The sequence below is a fragment of the Coptis chinensis genome, chromosome 4, assembly GCF_015680905.1.
Source record: "Coptis chinensis isolate HL-2020 chromosome 4, ASM1568090v1, whole genome shotgun sequence".
NCBI classification, from domain to species: domain Eukaryota; kingdom Viridiplantae; phylum Streptophyta; class Magnoliopsida; order Ranunculales; family Ranunculaceae; genus Coptis; species Coptis chinensis.
The window spans coordinates 8,895,007-8,916,468 of NC_141459.1; the positions used below are offsets into that span (position 1 = coordinate 8,895,007).

At 38.6% G+C, this 21,462-nt stretch overlaps 2 long non-coding RNA genes across 2 annotated transcripts; one reads left to right on the forward strand and one right to left on the reverse strand.

The window, feature by feature from the left end:
* The first annotated feature begins 847 nt into the window (after positions 1 to 847).
* On the forward strand, positions 848 to 3,390 carry LOC147501697 (uncharacterized). Its single transcript, XR_015219852.1, has 3 exons — positions 848 to 1,271; positions 1,586 to 1,853; positions 2,564 to 3,390. It is a non-coding gene; the product is annotated as an uncharacterized LOC147501697 (long non-coding RNA).
* Positions 3,391 to 19,342: 15,952 nt separating this feature from the next.
* On the reverse strand, positions 19,343 to 20,168 carry LOC147501698 (uncharacterized). Its single transcript, XR_015219853.1, has 2 exons — positions 19,777 to 20,168; positions 19,343 to 19,684 (listed from the first exon to the last, which is right to left on the reverse strand). It is a non-coding gene; the product is annotated as an uncharacterized LOC147501698 (long non-coding RNA).
* Between the last annotated feature and the right edge of the window lie 1,294 nt (positions 20,169 to 21,462).

The window sequence follows — 21,462 nt, forward strand, 5'->3', positions numbered from 1 at the left end:
GCAAGCACCTGAGCAAGCAAGGTATATAGAAAGGAAGGGTGAGAAGAAACCTAGAAAGGGGAAGGGGTTGAATGCAAAGAGGAGAGAGAGTAGTGTAGGAAGAAGGTAGGAAGTTGAAAAATGGCGTTTGGTGAGAAAGAAGAAGAAGAGTGAGGAATAAATGAGAAGGAGAGAGGGAGCGAGTGGAAGTTGAAATGTGAAGGGGGTAAAAGGGTAAAAGAAGTAGAGCGGAAACCAAGGAGCTATCAGTTGAACCAGAGGATGCGTGACACGTGGAGGAGTGGGAAACGAGGCAATCCGAACCAAGCACGCGTGGGACACGTGTGCCAATGATAAGGAAGCGTGAAGCATAAGCAAAGAGAAAAGGCGGGCAAAATGAGTTCTCGAGCCCATGAACATTCAGGAGGTTCGCGGACTCGAGAGGGGGCATTGTAGCGACCCAATTTATGATGGCCGGCGGTCCGGCGGATGATGGATCCAGAAAGAGGACATACAATGGGGTGAGAAGCATTCTATAAGGGCCGCGGACATAGGAGTCAAGTATGAAGGCTCATAACCGAGGACTGGCAGTGGAGAGCTGCGACTTGAAGGGATAGCTGACCTGGAGTTGTACCATCGGGACACGTGCCCAGCAGGAGCACGGGGAAAACCCTAGGGTCGTACAGGAACCCTCCACGTGGCAATCAATGGACCGAGAGATAGAGGGACAGTGGAGAGCCTAAGAGAGAGATGAGGGATTATAAATAGAACAGGAGAGGAGGAGAGAGGGATAGGTCACAACAGTTTTCCTCTGTCATAAACAATGATGTTTTTTATTGTTTGTACATGAACAATTTTTATAGAACTAGGAACCTAATAAACAATGTTTCTTATTGTTATATTGATTTCTTTCTAAATTTTATTGTGGCTGTATGTTGCTTAGGACCCTAATATGAAGAATCTCTTTCTATGACCGGGTTCATTCCTCTCTAGTGTGTTGAGATTATAATCTCAACATAGTGAACCAACCCCAAATTTTGGTACTAAATCAATGAATAAATAAAAATTTCAATGGTCGGAATGGAAGATATGAACGACAGAATGAAGCAAGACCAAAATTATTGGTTTATGAAAGGATCATAATTTTCCAGAAATTAGGCATTTTGTCCTATGGTTCACGGCAATCATCACAACCTCGGATGTTTCTTTTTGCCATGAACAACGTTGATGGATGCCATATAATATTCACAGTTAAGAATCGATCTCCCTTGGTGAAAGGAAGGAAGAATGAGGTATACATCTATGCAGCATTCACGATACTTCTCTGATTTTATGAGAAACAAGTAGTTAGAGGTTTTCGTTGAAGTTGTTGGTTATCTATTCAACCTTTTGGGACTGCAGTACATATCTTTCCAATCAATTCTGTAGTTCATCAATATATAGAGGTCCTTCAGCAATGGAAAAATAACTATAGTTACCAAATGATTTCTCCGAAAGGATATATTAATGACAATAGTCTGTATTTGTACGGGTTGTTTTAGGTTTCCATCCAAATTATGATTCTTGATACCCGTTTGTGCTTATTTGTCTCACCTTTGATAACCAGGGGTCTCAAAATGCTACATATATATTCAGGAGCTGGTTACAGGAATATACTCAAAAGGTAGGCATTCTAATTCCAAAATATGAAACTTACAAGGAAGGTACTCTGCGTGAACCCTTGCTTCAAGTCAATGGTGATTGTCGATAACATAAGATATGATTCTTTACCTGGATTTTCCAACTGTAAGGATGCAGAACAGTCAGCCGTGGAAATTGCTCTCATGGAATTAGCTAAATTGGGTTCCAAGACTGAATGGATTACTATTCCCCTGGTAAGTTCATTCTTACACGATTGATATATGCTGTATTTGATGTTTTGGGACAAAATTATCTTTAAACAAACTCATTAGCTCTTGTTTTAAAGCAAATGCTTATTAGGCTAGATGTCCTGAAAGAGTGTATTCTTCCGCTCAAAATCAATGATTTAGTTAATATGCCAGACGACATTTCGTTTATTAGAATAAAGATCATTATGGTAAGGGAGAACATCTAAAATGAGAAAAGGAGAACAAAGTTCAACCCTCTGTTATTCTCTTTTATCTTTACCATGTAATTTCCTCATGGACTGATGAAAAGAGAAATGCTGTTTCCTCTCGACAAGAAAGTTAGTATACCTAAGTACTTGGCTAATTGGTCCACCGATTAATTTGAATAAATTTATCCAACGTTTCATGTATGATTGTTTCTAAAAGCTTCCATTCCCTGTTGTCATCGTCACTAAATTTACTTGGTGTTACAAGATGATCGGTCACTATTCTGTACGAAGCTGGATGTTCAACCCAGGCTCAATAGCTAGTATATACCTATTGGTTATATCATGGTGTAAATATAAAGTTGAGAAAATGTCCGTGATTTGTTGAAAGCCATTATCATCTGCTGTAGTACCTCATAAGTGCAGGAATTCCATAAACATGTTTCTTTCATGTATTAAAATTGGCTATCTTCTTTTTGAGTCCTTAGACAGAAGTTTGATACATTTCAGGAGGAAACGAGTTTATGCAAAAATTTACTACAGCAATATGCACAGAAGATGAAATATGCACTGCCAGTTTACATTTGTCAAAACAGTGCTACACCAGGAAAAATGCCTTTCACTTGTATTGTTGAGATCGGAGGAATCCAATATACTGGAGCTGCTGCAAGAACAAAAAGAGCAGCAGAGATAAATGTTGCAAGGGTTGCTCTTTTGGGAATCCAATCAAACCCGAAGGGCTCCATTGAGAAATGCATTGATAATTCCAGGTATATGGTTCTGCCATGCAAAAAGAAGACTACTTTGGACAGTATACATAACAAAACCACAGCATCTCTCAAACCACAGAAGGCTCATTGTAAGGTGAAGTCAAGAAGAAACCTACCTATTCATTTAATTAACGAAGTAACATCTTTCTTAGACGAACAAGGAGGTAGAAGAAGTACATATCAAGTCTAAAGATGGTCTAGGGGAGTAGAGGCACGAGAGGTTGGGTCACTTGGGCGTGAACTTATTAATTGCAAGAAACATGCATATAGAATCCAAGTAGGGAATTCAGGGAAGCGGGCTGTGGGTGGAAATGAAGTATGGACACTCAAATAGTTGTACTGAAAGTCTGATAGAGTGGTTTTTTGTTCAGAAAATAGTACATTTCATTCCCAAGCTGAAGAAGTGCATTTATGTTTTGACCAAAACTCACAAGAACCATTATTGAAAATCATATCTCAGTGTTGGCTTCCAGATTTATTGGCATTGACCTGAAACCTATAAGGTTTGTGAAGTGTATTCTGACTCTTATGGTGATGGAGGCGAGTAGTTCAGCCAAAAGGCCCCATTTCTAGAGGATTAAAAAAGATTGATAAGTAGGCTAAGTTCAGTTTGAAGGTGAAAACATGGTGATAATTGGTGCATCACGCATTCATGCTTGAGGCTGGTTCAGAACGAGGTTTTGGTGATACTGAATTGTTTGAGGACTACTACAATTCTAAATGTTATTGGTTTGGACGCCTTACAAAAATACGGTAAACTGAATTCCAACAATGAAAAGTCCATTTAGTTAATTTTTCTAGTTGTATACTTGTATGGATGCTTCTGATTTGATTGGTTGTTTCTTCTTGACTTTCCTTTACTCTCCATTTGATTATATTAGTTGTAATTAGTTTTGTCATCCCCTGTTCTTCCTTGTGTTGTACTGGGGCTTTATTTCAGATGGTTTAGAATTCTCAAATTCACCGTTAGTGTATTCTGGGCCTCAACTATTTGAACTCATATATGTAACAAACACACAGCACCTGGTCTGGATTACATCACACAGTACTCTAGGGAGCGAGGTCACAGGTTCGAATCTCCTTGGGGAATGTTGTCGTGGCCAGACTGGCATTGGTACCTGGTGTAGTGGTGTTTATGCCTCCCCCTGGTGTTGCGAGCTAAAAAGTCGAGTTGCCTAATGCAAGCAAGGTCTGAACCTATGCATGCAAATCACTAGATTCTTGCCAATGTTTTACTGACTCCAAACTAGACCAGAGCCAGCACACAGGCCTGAGGCCGAGCCCGAGACTCGAAACTTGTGGCCTTTGCAAGGGGGTGTCATAATACAGAATGCAAATCTAACATATATAGTAGTTCACGATTAAAAATTGGGTTATTTAGTTTTTGGCCCCACTTTATATATGGATATTAGCGTTTGGCTCTCCTAAGTTGGTTTATTCGTTTTTGGCCCCAGTTCTGTTAGTTGACTGGGTCAACTTTAACTGCTCAGTGTGTTTTGCTCATCATAATTTTAAAATGGCCTAAATACCCCTCACACGTGACACACGTGACTTTGTTTTTCATTAATTTATCTTTTATTTTTTTTATTGAACTGATTAAGTAAATTACTAAAGGCTAAAAGAAATAGGAGTGGTGTAATCTTGTTCGTTCACTTAAATTCCATCCAATAGCTACTGCTACTCTTGAACCAAATCTTGTTTATCTCTCAAATCTCACCAAATCTTTTCAAAATCTTGCCAAAGAGACCCCCAATAAGTGATCTCAAGCACTCCAAGAATAGATGAAGTTCTTGTTGACTTCATTGGTATAACACCCCGTCTTTTTATTGCATTTCCTATAATAATATTAATAGTAATAATAATAATAATAATAATAATAATGTAAATAGAAAACAGAAATAGGATATCCAGTTGTTAGGATAAAAGCCCGTCAGTAAGTAGATAGGTTTAAAACCCTTGTTTTTCGGAGAGGTTTGAAAAATTAGAAAATAGGGGTTTCTCACGTAGAGTTTTTTTTTGGAGAAAAACAAAACGAGAGTTTTAGAAAAAAAAAGTGAGAGTTTTATTGAGAGAAAAAAAAGGGTTTTGAACGAGGAAGATTATCGTTTCGCGTGACAGTAGACGACGGGGTTTCGATTTCGGGGAGCTGTTCGGGCTGTTCGATTTTAACAGTGAGTAGTCTTTTTTTTTTTCTATTTCACCTCACCTTGAGATTTACAGTTTTATGGGTACGAGGAAAAACCTAGGTTTCCCCTCAGTATTTTTGTTCTGCATATTCTTCGATTGTTGTTTTTCTGTCGAATTGATAAACATGTTATTCTACATACTGTTTTTACATACTGTTCGTTAGTTTGCTGCTGTGATCGACTTAGTCGGGGTACGGTGTAAACAAACTTAAGAAATAAAAAGATGATTTTGAATCATATTTAGTTATTGATATACGTTGGATATAAGCTTGTTCTGCTGGAGTTTGGGTAAGCCGTTTTTATTGGGTTTTGGGTTGAGGTGTTGATGTAGATCAAGTTGCTAGGGATTGTTGTTTGAATTGGAGATTTGAAACTGTTAAACTGTGATAGGATTGAGTTTTGGTCGATTTGTGTTGGATAGGGTGCTTTGTTGGGATGAGGATTGGGTGTGCTGTTGAAGCTCCGGAAGAGCTTCAATGGTGACCAAACCGTCCTGCTGCGTTTTTGATTGTTTGGGTTGGTTTTGTTTGGATTCGTTTTGTTTAGATTTTGTTGTGAGGTTATGTTGTTGGGTTGAGGGGGATTGTTGGTGGTGGATTGGGTGTTGGAAATTTGACAATTGAAGCTTGAAAAAAAACCTTTAATGGCGTCGGTCGAATTTCTTCAGTATAACAGAATGGTGAATTGTTGATATGGGTAGTTAGGGTTTTTCTCCCTGAACCAAACCGCTGGGTTGGTTTTAATTATAGGTGGCCGGTGATGGATGTGTGGTGGTCGGTGGTGGTTGGTTGAAATTGGAGAGGAAGGAGATGAACAGTAGCCAAAAACGATTTTGGGCTTGGGCCAAAATCGTGGGCTAATATCTTTTTATTTTGGATTTTAAAATTTTGACTTTTAGATTAGACTATGGGCCTTAGGATTTGGGCTTTTGGGTTTTTGGAGTTTAGGCCGGGTTGACCAGAGTTATTTGTTGACTTTGACCGAGTTGATCATTGACTTTGACTAGTTGACCGAAAATTTGACTTTTTCCTAAAATTATGATTCGGTCTAATAGGATAAGTCTAGGACCTTTATAAATATACATGTGTACGTGTATTTACTGCTTTGTGATTTTTCAGTCTTTTGCGATACACAACGTTATGACACTTATACATTCATGAAATTAATAACGCGTAAACCAAAAATAATTGAATCAAGATTTTCCTACGTTCTCTAAAATAATCTATGCAATAAAATACAATAATGCGTAAACAAAACTTACCACACCCTTTTAGAACTCTCCACGCCTCAAGTTTTGGAATTGAGTTTTATGACTGATGATGTCATATGTAGGTGGGCATTTATTGAATGTGCCATAAATGGCCCGTTAGTGTTATATAAGGGTATTCATTGAATGTGCCATGAATGACCCGGGTATTCATTGAATGTGCCATGAATGACCAGATTGTAGTGGACTGCCCTAAAGAGGAACTAAGGTATTCGCCTTGCGGGTTAGTTGTATTCCTTGAATGTACGGGAATGTAGGATTGGGTATTCCTTGAGTGTGGCAGGAATGACCCAGGGCATTCATTGAATGTGCCATGAATGGCCCGTTAGTGATATGATAGGTATTCCTTGAATGTGGCGGGAATGACCTAAGGTATTCATTGAATGTGCCATGAATGACCGAGTTTTGTTGCCCAAAAGAGGCCGCGAAATATGTGTATGAAAGCCCGTAGATGGCTATGATATTGTGGTATTCGGTGGGAGAGAGGCACACAGGAATGTGTGATTTGGCAAATGTGTGGAGTGCAAATCGTGGAGTAGGTACTAAAGGGTGGGTGTATAAGAAAAGTAATTGATTAAGTGATAAGAGAAATTTATTTGATGATGCAAATGTGTTTGGGCTTACTTTTGAATACATATAGGATATGTACATATGTTATATACAAGTTCTAACTTTCTTTGCAGGAGGGTAGGACTTAATAATATTTTGTGCAGGGACGCGGTCCTACCCTTATACAGCGGCGGATATCGGTAAGTGTAATTCAATTATTTAGATATTAAAAAGGAGTTATTAGAATGAGTTAATAAAATGGAGGTTAATAATATGGAAGTTTTGCTTGGGAAGAAACTATGCCGTTTGAGATGACGGAACTACCTGTCTTCCAAGCTGAGAATGATTAGGTTATGATAGATATAAAGTGTTAGTTGGATAAGTAAAGTTTGAAATGTTTATATGTATTTAGTCTACTCATACCAGCAAATTCAATTTGCTGACCCATGTTTGCTTTGTTTTGGCAACGTAGGTGTGTTCTTGGGAACATAGGTGGAAGGCAGTGGAACCGCGGCGTGTGATTGGGATTCGTGCCTGGAGCAATCCATTAGTTTTTAGGTCTGATTCTTTATTGGAAGAATGTAATAACGTAGTTTATCTTTTTCATGGAATGAGAACATGGTAGTGAGGAATTTATTTGGAGAGTTTGTTTGATGTTTTATTTGGAAGGATGTTATCTTAATAAAGAAATTGCGGATAATTGTTGGAATTTTTATGTAAGTTGTTTCTTTTATGACATGGCTATTAGGGTTTGTATGTGTAGTATCCTCCGTCATAATCTGGGTTTTTAAACAAGTGAACCTAGTGATGTTTGAGATATTTATATTTCAAATATTCACTTTGTTATTGTTTAGAAATTCGGGCTGTGACATTTTGGTATCAGAGCCTAGGTTAGCTTAGTGTTGGAAAGTCTAAGTGATCCTCGGATGTGGAATATGGGTTATAGTATTGAGAGTTTTGGATATATGTGAATATTAATGGGAGTTTTGTTTGAACCGGTAGATCATGGTTGAGACATCGCAATGGTAATACTCATGGACTGCGGTGAACACTCCAAAGATGAGATGTCGAGTACAATTGAATCGGTTGTTGCGCAGGCTATCGCGTAATAACCATCCGGGGCGGAGATCCTTTTGCTAAAAAAGCTAATAAGGAGTTTGGTACTCTTGGTGGCGCCGATTTACTCGGTGTTGGAATGCGAATCGATTGCAGCAGAGTCTTGAATTCAAAGTTGGAAAATGTTTTTGGCGAGCCGCATGCAGCCTTAACGAGGTTCGAATAGGAGTTGGCGGCTCACCAACTTGATGACGCTGCTAGGTTTTGGTGGCGAGCTCTCACCCCTAGTCTAGACACTAGATCTTTGACTTGGGAAGACTTCAAGGTTAGATTTGAGAGTAAGTTCATTCCTGAGGCAGTGAAAGAGGAGTTGGCTCAACAGTTCTCTGAGTTGACTCAAGACGGGAAGTCGGTAACTGGGTATGTGACCAAGTTTAATGAGTTGTCGAGGTTTGCTCCCTATCTTGTGGATACTGACAAGAAGAAAAACCAAAAGTTCATACGTGGGTTAGAGAGTCACTTGTCCAAAGAAGTTGATTCCTTTGATGGGGACACTTTTGATCGTGTGTTGGACTTGGCCTCGAGATATGAGGGAGCGCAATGTAGCCCCAAGAGAGTCGAGGGGAAAAGGAAGTTTAGTGAGATACCGCTTGTTGGTCCTAGGCCTTTTGAGAGCGGTAGGCGAATAGGTTTAGGCCTTATGATGTACCCTCGAGGGTTCCGCTTCGAGACCACCATCCCGGGGTTTCGGGAGGATTTCATCGCCAGGTGTATTCCGGGCCCGGGGAGGATTTCATCGGCCAGGGTGGTTATAGGCCACCGGGCAGACGAGGCTATAGACCCTCGGGGAATCAATGGGCGAGGCAGGGTCCCCTACCGGGTGGTCGAGCCCCTCTTCCGTGACGACCAAAGATTACTTTTTTACCGCACTCAAAGACCCACTCTTACAGAGCCATAGTTCCCGCTGAAAGGGCTTGTCGGAGTGTAAAGGGTGGGGCATTTATCTCGATATTGCCCTACCGGGAGTAATCAGCAAAACAGAGCACCACCAAGATCTCACCACTCGTTAGAGCCTACGCAAATATGCGGGGACTGGGAATGTTGAAGGTACCTTTAGTTCATCTCGGTTTACATTCGAGTTTTGTTTGATTCGGGTGCTTCACATTCCTTTATATCTCGTCAGTATGTTGAGAAAGAAAGTTTTAAAACTACCCTTTTATCTAAGCCCTTGTGTGTTGAGACACCGTTAGGAGGTTCTGTTACCTTATATGACGAGTGCAAAGGTTTTAAGTTGTGTTTCTTAGACCGTGTCTTTACGGTAGACTTGATCGTGTTGGGGTTTGAGGGTTTCCATTTCATACTTGGTATGGACTGGTTGACACGCTATCATGTTACCTTGGATTGTGCAAGGAGGGGAGGTTATAGTGAATACACCGCATGCCAAGGTTGATTCACACCCGCGTTAGTAAGGAGGACTCGATGTCTAGCTTCCTGTTTCTATAGAGATACCCACGAGGGATATCGCGATGTGGAAGTAGTGAAAGACTTCGAGGATGTTTTTCAGGAGATTCCGGGGTTGCCACCCAAGAGAGGTGGAGTTTCAGATAGACTTGTTATCGGGGACTGCACCGGTTTCAAAGTCGACTTTACGGTTGGCACCTAAGCTATTATCGGACCAAAATGAAAGTGCAAGTCGAGGAATTACTCAAGAAGGGGTAAGAGTTTAATGTTTAGTGATTTTGTTTTGGCTTAACCATATCTTTTTGAGTATATGGGTTTGAATCTTTTAAGGTGTGTATGACCGTGTTCATAATGATCGAAAGCAACTCACCATGGGGTATGCGCTATCTTTGTTTCCAAGAAGGATGGTACTTTGAGGATGTGTATTGACTTTAGGGATTTGAACCAGGTGACTATAAAAAATAAGTATCCGCTTCCTAGGATTGATGACTTGTTGGACCAGTTGAAAGGGGCTAAGATATTTTCAAAGTTTGATTTAAGGACTGGTTATTACCAGATGGGAGTTGAAGAGAAGAGTATTCCTTTGACTGCATTTAGGACTCGGTATGGGTTGTATGAGTTTTCGTGATGCCTTTTGGGTTGGACGAATGCACCGGTGATTCTTTATGGACTGATGAATCGTATATTCAGCCCTATTTGGATAAATTTGTGATTGTTTTCATTGATGACATTTTAGTGTATTCACAAAACACGTAAGAACATAAGATGCATTTGAAGATAGTAATGCGACGCTTCGAGAGAACATAAGTTGTATGCTAAGTTTAGCAAGTGCCATTTTTGGGAAAGAAGAAATTCGTTTCTTGGGACATGTGGTATCTAGTGAAGGGATTGTCAGAGACCTCGAGAAGGTTGTCTGCAGTGAAAGAATGGAAACAACCAACCACCGCTACGTAGATTAGAAGTTTCTTGGGGTTAAATTTGATATTATCGGAGATTTATTGAGAAGTTCTCACTTATTGCAGCTCAGCCACCAAGTTAACTAGGAAAGATGTGAAGTTTATGTGGACTAATGATTGTGAGAAAGCTTTCCTAGAATTGAAAACAGAGGTTGACTACGACTCAATTCTAGTAATCCCATCAGAGGCGAAAGCTAGTGGTTTTACGATGCTAGTGGAACTGGTTTGGGTTGTGTGCTAATGCAAGACCGTAAAGGTGGTGTCGATGCTTCACGACAAATTGAAGATACACGGTAGACGTTATCCTACTCATGATCTGGAGTTAGCGGCAGTGGTTTTTGCTTTGAAGGTGTGGAGACATTATTTATATGGTGAGAAGTTCGAGCTTTACACAGACCACAAGAGTTTGAAGTATCTTTATTCACAGAAGGAGTTGAATATGAGACAACAGAGATGGATGGAGTTCATAAGTAGTTATGACTTCGAGATTCAGTATCACCCAGGCAAGGGCAATGTAGTTGCGGATGCACTTAGTCGATTGCCTGGTGTTTTGACCACTCTTATGGTGCAAGAGTGGAAGAGTTTAGAGACTATAGCAGCTTATGATGTCCGGACTACACCAGATACAGATGAGGGGTATATATGTAGTTTGGAGGTTAGGCCGGTGATTTTCAGTAGAGTGATTGCCATGCAACATAGAGACCGATTTCTTTTGAGTCGGTTGGATGATCTGGTCATTGATATTTTAGATGATTGTCCGTCTGATTTGGCAGTAGATTCTGATGGAGGATTGAGATTTCATGAGAGATTATGTGTACCTGATGATGCAGAGTTAAAGAAGGAAATCTTATATGAAGCTCATCGTTCTCGGTTTACAATTCATCCTGGAGGAACGAAGATGTACCAAGACTTGAAGAGGACTTTTTGGTGGGAAGGAATGAAAAAAGATGTCGGAGAATATATTTCTCAGTGTTTAACTTGTCGCAAAGTTAAGCGCAGAGCATCAGAGGCCTTCTGGATTATTGCAGCCATTAGAGATACCAATGTGGAAATGGGAGCACATTTCTATGGATTTCATTGATGGTTTGCCTAAGTCTCGGAGAGGTAATGAATCTATTTGGGTTATTGTTGATCGCCTAACGAAATCTGCTCATTTCATCCCTATTGACGCGTGTGAAATACAGATAAGTTAGTTTCCTTGTACATTGGGAAGTGGTCGTTACATGGGATTCCAAAGAGTATTGTTTCGATCGAGATCCTTTGTTCACTTCGAAGTTTTGGAAGAGTTTTCAATCGCTATATGGGCACTAGTTTGGCGATGAGTAATCGCTTATCATCCCTCGACGGATGGACGCATCGGAGGGGTGAATCGATATTAGAAGATATGTTACGGTCTTGTGTAATGGATTTTGGTGGAGGATGGGAGGAGCATTTACCTTTGGTGGAGTTTGCATATAATAACAGTTTCGGTCGAGCATCGGTATGGCACCCTTTGAGGCTTTGTATGGGCGCCCATGTCGATCACCGCTTGTTGGGCGATGTGGGAGACCAAGTATTGCTTGGGCCCGAGATAGTGAGAGAGACATCCGAGCAGATTAAAGTCATTAGAGAAAGGATTAAGACAAAGACGTAGGCGAAAAGTTATGCAGATTTGAAGAGGAAACGGGTAGAGTTTTCTGTAGGCGATTTTGTGTTTTTGAAGGTTTCCCCTATGAGAGGAGTTATGAGGTTTGGCATGAAAGGGAAGTTGAGTCCACGATATATTGGACCATATGAGATAGTAGCCTCCATTGGTAGTTTGGCGTATCGTCTTGCTTTGCCGCCTAACTTAGCGATGATTCATGATGTCTTCCACGTGTCTATGCTACGGAAATGTGTGAAAGATCCTACTGAGGTTGTCCAGCCAGCAGAGCTAGAGTTGAACGATGATGTAACTTTTACAGTGAGGCCTATCATGATAGTAGATAGGGATGTGAAACACCTTAGGAGGAGGATTGTAAACTTGGTAAAAGTGCAAAGGGAGTGAAAGGGAAAATGACGTGACTGGAACTTGAAGATAAGATAAAGGCGATGCACCACGAAAGCTCTTCTCTGACACTCTACCTTGAATCTCGGGACGAGATCCTTTTAAGGTGTGTATATTATAACACCCCGTCTTTTTATTGCATTTCCTATTATAATATTAATAGTAATAATAATAATAATAATGTAAATAGAAAACAGAAATAAGATATCCAGTTGTTAGGATAAAAGCCCGTCAGTAAGTAGATAGGTTTAAAACCCTTGTTTTTCGGAGAGGTTTGAAAAACTAGAAAATAGGGGTTTCTCACGTAGAGTTTTTTTTTGGAGAAAAACAAAACGAGAGTTTTAGAAAAAAGTGAGAGTTTTACTGAGAGAAAAAAAGGGGTTTTGAACGAGGAAGATTATCGTTTCGCGTGACAGTAGACGACGGGGTTTCGATTTCGGGGAGCTGTTCGGGCTGTTCGATTTTAACAGTGAGTAGTCTTTTTTTTTCTATTTCACCTCACCTTGAGATTTACAGTTTTATGGAGTAATGAGGAAAAACCTAGGTTTCCCCTCATTTTTTTGTTCGCATATTCTTCGATTGTTGTTTTTCTGTCGAATTGATAAACATGTTATTCTACATACTATTTTTTTACATACTGTTCGTTAGTTTGCTGCTGTGATCGACTTAGTCGGGGTACGGTGTAAACAAACTTAAGAAATAAAAAGATGATTTTGAATCATATTTAGTTATTGATATACGTTGGATATAAGCTTGTTCTTCTGGAGTTTGGGTAAGCCGTTTTTATTGGGTTTTGGGTTGAGGTGTTGATGTAGATCAAGTTGCTAGGGATTGTTGTTTGAATTGGAGATTTGAAACTGTTAAACTGTGATAGGATTGAGTTTTGGTCGATTTGTGTTGGATAGGGTGCTGTTGGGATGAGGATTGGGTGTCTGTTGAAGCTCTGGAAGAGCTTCAATGGTGACCAAACCGTCCTGCGTTTTTGATTGTTTGGGTTGGTTTTGTTTGGATTCGTTTTGTTTAGATTTTGTTGTGAGGTTATGTTGTTGGGTTGAGGGGGATTGTTGGTGGTGGATTGGGTGTTGGAAATTTGACAATTGAAGCTTGAAAAAAACCTTTAATGGCGTCGGTCGAATTTCTTCAGTATAACAGAATGGTGAATTGTTGATATGGGTAGTTAGGGTTTTTCTCCCTGAACCAAACCGCTGGGTTGGTTTTAATTATAGGTGGCCGGTGGTGGCTGTGTGGTGGTCGGTGGTGGTTGGTTGAAATTGGAGAGGAAGGAGATGAACAAGATGGCCAAAAACGATTTTGGGCTTGGGCCAAAATCGTGGGCTAATATCTTTTTATTTTGGATTTTAAAATTTTGACTTTTAGATTAGACTATGGGCCTTAGGATTTGGGCTTTTGGGTTTTTGGAGTTTAGGCCGGGTTGACCAGAGTTGACTGTTGACTTTGACCAGAGTTGACTGTTGACTTTGACTAGTTGACCCAAAAATTTGACTTTTTCCTAAAATTATGATTCGGTTTAATAGGATAAGTCTAGGACCTTTATAAATATACATGTGTACGTGTATTTACTGCTTTGTGATTTTTCAGTCTTTTGCGATACACAACGTTATGACACTTATACATTCATGAAATTAATAACGCGTAAACCAAAAATAATTGAATCAAGATTTTCCTACGTTCTCTAAAATAATCTATGCAATAAAATACAATAATGCGTAAACAAAACTTACCGCACCCTTTTAGAACTCTCCACGCCTCAAGTTTTGGAATTGAGTTTTATGACTGATGATGTCATATGTAGGTGGGCATTTATTGAATGTGCCATAAATGGCCCGTTAGTGTTATATAAGGGTATTCATTGAATGTGCCATGAATGACCAGATTGTAGTGGACTGCCCTAAAGAGGAACTAAGGTATTCGCCTTGCGGGTTAGTTGTATTCCTTGAATGTACGGGAATGTAGGATTGGGTATTCCTTGAGTGTGGCAGGAATGACCCAGGGCATTCATTGAATGTGCCATGAATGGCCCGTTAGTGATATGATAGGTATTCCTTGAATGTGGCGGGAATGACCTAAGGTATTCATTGAATGTGCCATGAATGACCTCGAGTTTTGTGCCCAAAGAGGTGTGGAAATATGTGTATGAAAGCCCGCAGAGATGGCTATGATATTGTGGTATTTCATTGGGAGAGAGGCACACGGAATGTGTGATTTGGCAAATGTGTGGAGTGCAAATCGTGGAGTAGGTACTAAAGGGTGGGTGTATAAGAAAAGTAATTGATTAAGTGATAAGAGAAATTTATTTGATGATGCAAATGTGTTTGGGCTTACTTTTGAATACATATAGGATATGTACATATGTTATATACAAGTTCTAACTTTCTTTTGCAGGAGGGTAGGACTTAATAATATTTTGTGCAGGGACGCGGTCCTACCCTTATACAGCGGCGGATATCGGTAAGTGTAATTCAATTATTTAGATATTAAAAAGGAGTTATTAGAATGAGTTAATAAAATGGAGGTTAATAATATGGAAGTTTTGCTTGGGAAGAAACTATGCCGCTTGATATGACTAACCACCGCCTTCCAAAGTTGAGAATGATTAGGTTATGATAGATATAAAGTGTTAGTTGGATAAGTAAAGTTTGAAATGTTTATATGTATTTAGTCTACTCATACCAAAGAAATTCAATTTGTCGACCCATGTTTGCTTTGTTTTGGCAACGTGGGTGTGTTCTTGGGAACATAGGTGGAAGGCAGTGGAACCGCGGCGTGTGATTGGGATTCGTGCCTGGAGCAGTCCATTAGTTTTTAGGTCTGATTCTTTATTGGAAGAATGTAATAACGTAGTTTATCTTTTTCATGGAATGAGAACATGGTAGTGAGGAATTTATTTGGAGAGTTTGTTTGATGTTTTATTTGGAAGGATGTTATCTTAATAAAGAAATTGCGGATAATTGTTGGAATTTTTATGTAAGTTGTTTCTTTTATGACATGGCTATTAGGGTTTGTATGTGTAGTATCCTCCATCATAGTCTGGGTTTTTAAACAAGTGAACCTAGTGATGTTTGAGATATTTCTATTTCAAATATTCACTTTGTTATTGTTTAGAAATTCGGGCTGTGACAATTGGTGCAACTTTAAGCCATAATCTAGCTACGGGGTTAAATTAAACATTAATACCCATCTGTGTGTTTTAAAAGAGGTCTTGTCAACCCTCCCAAAGTTCATCAGTAGTCCCCTTCACCTTCAAAAGCGGCTTCCCGAAACACGGAACAAATCCTATTCGCGAATCGGCATGCTGCTAGTTAACCAAGGTTCACTTCAGCTATAGTGCAAAATCCATTGTATTGCCATCTTAACTACTTTCAAGCTAGAACAATCTCCAACAACATAAACATCGTCCCCAATGGTAGCAATAGAGAACTGAACGCCTTTAAAATATCACAGTTGATCTTATGCCATTGATCAAGAGATGTGTCAAATGCATGAATTTGTCTAGAACAGTAACCATCTTTTATAGCAACAAAGAAGAACGACCATGGCGTCCGATATTCTCGCCAAACGCATTTAACCTACCTGCGGATGTCAAGCATCTCCATTTCTTGCAGTCATGAGAGTAATCATAAGAAGCCTTACTAAGCACAATTCTAGAATTTCATCTGAAAGATGGGTAATTTGATGTAGCAAAAGATAACGAAGGTATAGTTGGGGGATTTTGTAAACTAGGGAGTAGTGGACGACCGACATTAGATTGGGTGTAAGAATGTAACTAGGGTTTCAGATTTGGGGAAAATGTAGAAGAGAGAAGACTTTAGACCGAGGTAAAATGAGAGAATGAGAAATGCATCATTGTAAGCGCGCGATCTCACCAATCCAATTCCAAAGAATTTGCTCTGGGAAACTTTGAGGGGGTTGGCGTTGGATGTTCCGATTAAAATCATGCCGCCCCACTTGACTAACTTTATGTTTCGAAATTTGTATTGAATTTCAAAATCGAAATTTTACGAAACTAGTATTTACAAGATTCGTGTGCAACTCACGTAAAGGGTAAAATTGCCATTTTGAAAATATACTACGGAACACTTAAAGCTGACCCAATCAACTAACGGAACTGGGGCCAAAAACGAATAAACCAACTTAGGAGAGCCAAATGCTAATATCCATATATAAAGTGGGGCCAAAAGCTAAATAACCCTTAAAAATTAGAGTTTGGCACACTAGTTCAAAGCATAGTATCAGTTTCTTCAGTTATTTGTGGGTTAATAAAGGGACAGCTTAAGAATATAATCAGCAGGTAATATTCGGTTTAGGACAAGTTTGATTCGTCTTACATCGGTAGGGTGTTTCACCAACAAGCAAATTTCATGTATCACATTGTTAATCTTCTTCTGATACAACCTGTCACCTAGTAGCTTATACATTAATTAATCGTTAGAGAGCAACATATTTTATTCACTAAGCTACCTCTCTTTCACCTTTACATATATTTAGAAAACAACATAATCTATTATATTCCCTTGCTCTATTTCCTCATACTTTCTATACATTCATAAATAAACTAACAAGTTGCAGAAAGCTCATGTTAAATGATAAGAAATGTCTTAACAGAGGAATCTCAGTAGGGCAAACAACCCTTATTTCAGGGCAATGCTTCACGTGACTGTCACACGATGTTTGCTTCCCTTCTCTATTTTATAAAATAGAAATAGAAGGTAGATCATGAGTTGTTCACCAGCTAGACCCCCACAAGTCCAAAGTCTTAATTGTATTGAAAATTGCTTACACCCAGATAAGTTTCTATTAATCTTTGTATAACTAGAACAACTACAATCAAATCATGGAATCAGATTATAACAATTTTTTGGACTTATATATTATCACTTATAATCTGCTCAACATATCATGTCGCAGCATCTTCTCCTACCATCAGACCTTTTTTTTTTGTCTGAAACTTATCAAATTTTTCCGTGGTGGGTACCAGACAAACAGAAGTCATAGCCAGCGCTCAATAATAGAAACACTCTGGATATAAATCTGCGTTTTGTTTTGTTTTGTTTTTGTTTATTGTTTTTTGCTTTGTATTGTTTTTGGCTCAAGGTTGTTGAGAAATAAAATGGGCATCTTATTTCTTGGCGAAGAATGATATATAAATTGTTAGCTATGCAATACAAATTAAAACTTATTCTAATGAACTATACCTTTAGATTAAATATGTGGGGGATCTATGTTCGTGATTGCGAGTTTCTAAGTTTGATAAATAATTGAAGTTTGCTACATGTGACAATATGTGCATGAAAAGACTAACAACAGAATGATACATTCTGAGTTCTATGATTGTTAGTGAGTTATTCTTGAATTCAATTAGAAAGAATTGATGCAATGCACTTAGACAGAGAAGAGGGAAGTTAGAAATGTGCTCTATTAACAAGCTTCTATTGTCTTAGTGCATGTATTTGCTTGGTGATGATTTCATGGTCTTTATATTAAATCATTAAACTTCCTTGCAAAAGAACAAACCTTCTTAATTTAAGTATTTCTAGAAGAACTTACTTCACTAATTCCGTATCTGATCATAGAAGAATCATTGTTGTGGTAGTTTTTTTTTTGAGGTTTGAAGCTGCCTTTTCTCTTACCATTTCTGGCTGCGATTAGGTTGGGCCAAGGCCAGCTATAGTTTTATAGGTCTTGCACTGTTCATTGAAGTCCATTGATAAATCATTATCACCATCGATTGGGTGTGAGGTTCATCCCTTTATTGTCAAAACTCAAAACTCAAAAGGACTATGGTTAATTAACTTGGTCCCGAACTCCCAATACCAAATATGTGGTTTTCATTCAAACAAACAGGCAAGCTTATAGGTCGGAGGGTTTTCAACGTGCCTTAATAATATATATATATATATAGAGTATAGGCCAGTTGTTGAGGATTAAATGCCTCTAGTACTCCTGGCCCAAGGGCTAGCTAGCTACATGGATGATGCATCTCCCTTACGTTTTCTTGATTGTGATTGAAGAATTTGCTAATGGTTGGGTTAGAGTATTTCTAGTTGGTGGTAGCATTTTTTTCAAATTTGTGAGATTACTATTGTCGTTTTGTATCCGAAATATCAAATTTGCGAATAAAAATGCGGTCAGACAGGTGATGCGACTGAATTTGTTTCCACCTAAAATTGGAATTCTGAAAAATTTCGAGTTTTGGAAACAAATTTGAATAATTTGAGAAATGATACTACAACAGTACAACTTAGAGATGCTCTTATTATCAAGAAAAAAAGACCAAAGAATTTGTTGTATCTAATTAACACACCACTGTTGCTGATAATAGTGACAGTTTTTTGGACTTCCACCCCCATCAAGTTTGCCAATTAGACTTCTACCCCCTATTTTACAGGACCAAGTCAGCTCTCTTTGAGTAGATTCCGTCTGTTTTGTGCTTGTGCAATGTCAAATCTACTCTTTATCATGTAAAATGTCCAAAATACCTATTGACTCTCCCAATATAATATCATACCAATTGCCACGTGTCATCATTCTATCTATTTAATCCAACACACAATTTTTTTTCTTATATAACTTAAGTTAACCTGCTCACCTACAATTACCAAACTATCCTCACTCATGTTTACCTCTTTTTGCCACTTGTCATCATCCTAATTTTGCAGTTGTTGGTACTGAAGATGATGAAATGCCAAGATTTTGTAGAAATTATATGGGCTAGCTAGAAAAAAAACAAAATATAAGAGTTTAAGCCCAACTAATTAATGATGATATCATCATGCATCATTTTCATCTTCTTCATATGAGGTGTGGAGAACGAACAGATCCATAATGAATTTGTGTCTTGCTCATGGCCAATTGGCTACAACCGTTGCCTGGCCATTGAAAAAGTCATTTAATTGGAGTCTTACATTATTTTTCAAGGGGAAGAGGATGGTATTTTCTTTGTTTTAAACAATTAAATCGAGCTTATTGGGAGTGAAATCTCAGCATGACGAAACCAATCGAAGAAACCTTTGTGCTGAATATTTCAACCAATTGAAGAACACATTGATTCTTATCTCTGGAATTGGAACATGACTGAACACAATTAGAGTATCTCATTTACACTCGGAAATCTAACTATTCTAAAGGAAAGGAATAAGCTACATTATCCATCTCTCAACTAAAAAAATTCCAGGATTGAAATTCAAATACAGTACTACAAACATTTCTTCTAGATCTCCTACGTGGAGCTGCAACATCTTCTTTCTCGTTCCCTTCTTCATTCTCTCCACTGGTGCCTTGATTGGTCATCACTTGTTTCTGCAGCCATAGCCTTCTTTGTTTCCTTAGCGACGACCTTGGCCTGTAAATTGTACAAATATCTTATGAAAAACTTCATTCCAAAGTAACTAAACACTTACACCCAACTCAGAGACGAATATTTAAATAACTTACTACTGGTTTCTTCCCACCAAAAATAATCCTCTAGAATATGGTCAAGAATATTGAAAAGTTATACTAGTATGCCGAAACCCCTTTTCATATTTCAACCAATTGAAGAACCTTAATGCTGAATCCCCCACTTTAAAACACCTTTTCTCAACAATCTCAGCATCAAACTCAAAACCTGCTTTCTCTAATCGGTCCTCCATCGAATGTCAGCGTTGTCAACTCTTACAATCTCAGTTATCGTGTGGAAAAATTGGACTCACATCATTTACAACTGAATTGGCCAAATGGGTCTCTTCCCCAACCAATGTTTCATTCTTTTCAAGCTATGTACTCTCTTTGACATTTCTACAAACTGTTGAGCTACAATTTGGATATGGATCATTTTTCTCTGCCATGCTGATTTCTCTAAAAGAGTGTTCTTGACTGTTGATTTGGTTTTGTTAGGATGATGACACGTGCCACAAGATGTAACCAAGAGTGAGGACAGTTTGGTAATTTTACTTGAGCATGAGTAGTAGATGTCATTTAAGAAAAACATTTGTGTGTGTTGGATTAAATGCATAGGGATGGTAACACATGGCAATTGGCATGATTTTGGTCTTAGTAGAGTCAATGAGTATTTTGGTCATTTTATATAGTGAGGGGTAGACTTGATATTGCACATGCACCAAATATAGAAAATCCAGTCAAAGAGAGATGACTTGGTCATGCTGTGAAATTGGGGGTGGAAGTCTAATTGGCAAATTTGGTGTGTGTGTGTGTACTATAATAGTGAGCCTTAACTCGTTGTTGTTGTTTTTTTTTTTTTTTTTTTTCGATCATTAAAAAGAGTTAGTTATATTATATATGACTAGCATGTAGGCCCCCTCGTGATACGACTCTTTTGAAAATATTTAAATTTTTTTTTAAAATTGGGACTATCGCTTTTAGAAAGATCTTTGTGGAGTGATATCAACCTCCAAGACCAACAATTTGGTGTTTTTTCAACTTCAGGAGAGCTACATGTTGATGAAAACACAAAAAAAACACCAAACCAAACACCAAATCGGCCAATATTTGGTTCCAGGTTTGATGTTGTATCAAATCACTCACGCGGTTTTCCCAACACCGCGTGGACTTGGGCTACTAAATGGGCTTCTATGGCGCGGTTTTGGCAAAACCACATGGGCTTGGGCTTCTATGGGCGCGGTGTTGACAAAACCGTGCGGTTTTTCTAAAACCGCGTGCGCTCAATTACAACAACGGGCAAAAAACGGCTATATCTTTCTAACCCTATAAATTGAAACACTCACCCCATAGTTTTACACTCACTTTTTTTCTACTCTATACTCTTAAAACAACAATGAGTCAAGAACCAAAATCAAAATCTAGAGGGGTTTCATGGATACAAGAAGAAGATATTGCTCTCACCAATAGTTGGCTACAAGTTAGTCAAGATGATGTAGTAGGAAATGAGCAAAAGTCGAACGATTTTTGGGCTAGAATTCTAAATGCATTTCATGCAAATTTTGGAAGAATGACCTAACGCCAACTTGATTCGTATGAAACACCGTTGGACTCTCATTCAAGCTAATATCAACAAGTTTCATACTATTCTTTTAAGATTCAAGCATCTCCTCCAAGTGGCTATAATGACAATATGATTGTAAGTATTTACTTTTTATTTGTTATTTTGATTCACAAATACAT